Below are 3467 nucleotides of genomic sequence, written 5' to 3' on the forward strand. Positions count from 1 at the left end.
AACTGATACTTATTTTAAGGAAGATATTATCCAGGTTTTAAATAGCTGCTTATAGCTGTGTATGAAGAAAGTGTTAATTTATAACCCTTGGATCAGTGGCCTTTCTTAATGGCTCCTTGGAGCAAATCTATCAGAACTTGAAGAGCATAAGGCTTACATTGATGTTAATGAAAACTACCCTATCCACCCCTACTGAGATATTACTATTCCACTTTAGAATGAAAGACAATGCAGTACATGGGAAGGCATTACATTTCAGAGGCAGACAAAGTTAGGTCTGAAACTTGCTCTGTCCCTTCCTTAGCCTTGAGAAAGTCTTTAAACCATCCCGGTTTGCTGTTTTGTCTTCTGTCAAAGCAGCGGGTGATTATGCACCATTGTATTAATAGCATTAAATTAAGTAACATGCAAATAATTTGGTCCCTACTAGGTTGTTAGCAAATGTTAATCCCTTCCTCATCAGAGGGTCAGAAGCATCAAACCTGGCAAACCCATGCAAAGCACTTAAGTTTAGCTCTGTGAAACTCTCCCCAGAAGTCAGTCCCTGCAGGGGAGCTGAGCACATTTTCCTAATTTATGACGGGTCTCAGGCAAAAGGCCTCCATTTGCAATTTTATGAAAATGATCAATCAATATTCAATAGGGGGGATAATCGGAAGAAAGGAACAGAGACTTCTTTAACAATAAAAAGGCAGGGGGCTCCATTTCCAATAAGAAACATACCCAGGAGGAGAAATTTGAAATTGGTGCAATTTGCTTCATTATAATGTTGGCAGTTTCCATAGCCATAGTCCTCTAATGTCATTCAAGAGGAGGCGACGAGTTTGGGGCTCTGTTGGAGGGTCTGGGCGAGTCTGCTCTTGCTTCCTTGGTTCAAGAGGGTTATTTTCTATCTGAAACACACATTTTCCCTCTTAGGGCTAAAACATGGCAAGATATAGACAAAGCAATTGAATCCACAATGCACATAGAAGGCAAATATTGTTTGAACATGGGTATATCATTGAAAAAGAGCATAACAGCACTTAAAAAATATTTTCCTAACTGATGGCTAGAGCTTATAAGACTGGGAAAACTTGTAAAACTCTGACTAAACTAGTAAAACAAGTCAGAGCTACCTCCAAACTTGTAATAGAAACACAGAATGCTTCCCTTTCAAGTTCTTCATATCTTACTGAAGGTCAGAGGATCTGGTGTAGGTGGAAGTCTTAAAATAATTTAAATTTCTCAACAACATCACCACTGAATGGTCTTCTTGTGTTTGAGCACCTGCAGCAACAGCAAAGAGCATTCTTCCCAGAGGAGTTTAATTTAGATCAACACAAATGAGTTGAAATATTCTAATTTGCTGGACAGTCGTTTGTGTAGAGGATATACATTAGTTTCCTATGGTTGCCATGACAGAGTGCCACACGTTAGATGGCTTAAAACGATAAACATTTATTGTGTTATAGTTTTGAAGATATAAAGTTTGAAATCCAGTGTCTGTAGGGCCATATTCCCTCTGAAACCTATAGGGGAGAATGCTTCCTTGCTCCTAGCATCTTGCTTCTGCATTGATACGACCGTTTGTAAGATTTTTTTAATATATGTAATATTTTCAAATGTTTGTGTTGACTTAATTTTCTTTTAATGTTTTATTTATTTCTAGGAGAGAGAGAGAGAGAGAGAGACAGCAGTAGCAGGGGAGGGTCAGAGAGAGAGGGAGTCACGGATTCTGAAACAGGCTCCAGGCTCTGAGCTGGCAGTCAGCACAGAGCCCGACGCGGGGCCGGAACCCACGAACCGCGAGATCATGACCTAAGCGAAAGTGGGACGCTTAACCGACTAAGCCACCCAGGCGCACCTGTGTTGACTTAATTTCTGGCATAGTTTTTTAACTCTAAGTGAAACAAGCCTCCTTAAAAAAAAGGGGTGGGGGAGGAGGACTGAGTTGTAGCTGAGGACCCTCAGGGTGAAGTGAGGATCAGGACCATGAACTGTGTTCCTTTCAAAACTGGGAAGCCCAGGAAACAGATTGTCCCCACAATAGTGGAGAGAAACTTTGAAAGGGAATATGGAAAACTCCAGCATCTGGAAGAGTAGAGCAAGAGGCTGCAGAAGAACATGGAGAAGAGAATGATACCCTTGTACTGATTCTCCGTCCCTCTTCATCAGCAAGACCAGGGCTTTCTGAACTTGATGACAGCCCTAGACATGGCCATGAAGTGGATGGATGCCCTCAGCCAGGAAAAGGTGAACCAGATCCAAAAGAGTGTGACTGAGCCCTTAATAATGTTGGGCAGTGTCTTCCGTAGCCTTATGAGGTGGTGAAATGGCAGAGCCGTCCTTGGGGGATTGTAGGAGAGCGTAGAGCAAGGTGGAAAAATACAAGGAAAAGGATAAGTCAGGGCCAGAGCTGGCAAAACTCCACCAGGCTCAAGCAGGGCTTTGGCCTGCACAGGACGACTTTAAAGCCAAGAACACACAGCTCCTGCATAAGATACTGCTGTTCTACAATAGTTGACTACATGAATTCTAGCTCAGCGATGAGTCCCTGATTTAAGTACAGGTGGTAAAATAGCCTGAAATGCAAAAAATCTTTGGAGACTTGACCCAACAGCTTGGCCAGCTTGGATACCTGGATGAGCAGCGGGAGTGGGAGAATGAGGCCAAACTGAGTAAACTCAGAGCCTTCCTCCCTTGTGGCTGGCGACTGAATCCCTGTCACCTTTGGAAGACTCCTGGGACACAAGTCAATTTTTCTAGTCTTTTCAAACTTTGGCGAAGGTGTCAGCTCAGCAAAAAGTCCTCCCATGGGAGAAGTATGGCAGCCTGTAGATTGGGGACAGAGGAAGCTCCCACTTTACCTTAGCAGCCCTTTGCAATGAGCCTGGCACCAGAAGCCTCAAGCATGGAGTACTCTCCACACCCAATAACAAGAGACTGCAGACCCAGAAAGTGCTCCAGAGGCTTTCTTATTTCCAAAGAACTGCACAAAGTGCATCCTGGCCTGGGGCCGAGAGCAAGCTTCCAGGCTTCAAAGGGCAAGGGCTTTGCCACCTCATTTGAAGTTTTAGCCTTGTCTGCATGATTAAGATTACATCCACCTCCAAAAGACCCATCCCGGGGAGTCCACTGACCCTCATTTCCTTTCTATTTCAAAGACTCTTTTTTGTTCCCTAGAAGAAGCCATGACCTCCCAGAACATGTGAATCTGGGAAGTTGGCCTGCCCTGAAGAGTGTGAGAGCTATGGTCCTCCTGCCTGGACAGGCTCCTCACTCCAGCCTCCCAACCTGACAAAGGCTGGTTTAGCCCACTTGTATCCATTAGGTCAAGGGCAGGGAAGACCCCCCAAGTTGTAGTTTTCCCCGGTAACCAGGACTCAACTCAGGTCAATATCCTACCATGTAAAATATCACAGATCTATTCATAGACCTCAAAGCCAGACCAGTGGATTTGGGGCTGGGAGTTAGACCCAGTCAGA

General features: G+C 44.3%; 1 pseudogene; it reads left to right on the forward strand.

Annotated features, from left to right (window-relative positions):
- The first annotated feature begins 1974 nt into the window (after positions 1–1974).
- LOC144234810 (bridging integrator 3 pseudogene) lies at positions 1975–2854 on the forward strand (annotated as a pseudogene).
- The last annotated feature ends 613 nt before the right edge of the window (positions 2855–3467 follow it).

The sequence above is a fragment of the Crocuta crocuta genome, unplaced genomic scaffold, assembly GCF_008692635.1.
Source record: "Crocuta crocuta isolate KB4526 unplaced genomic scaffold, BGI_CrCroc_1.0 scaffold85, whole genome shotgun sequence".
In the NCBI taxonomy this organism is placed as follows: domain Eukaryota; kingdom Metazoa; phylum Chordata; class Mammalia; order Carnivora; family Hyaenidae; genus Crocuta; species Crocuta crocuta.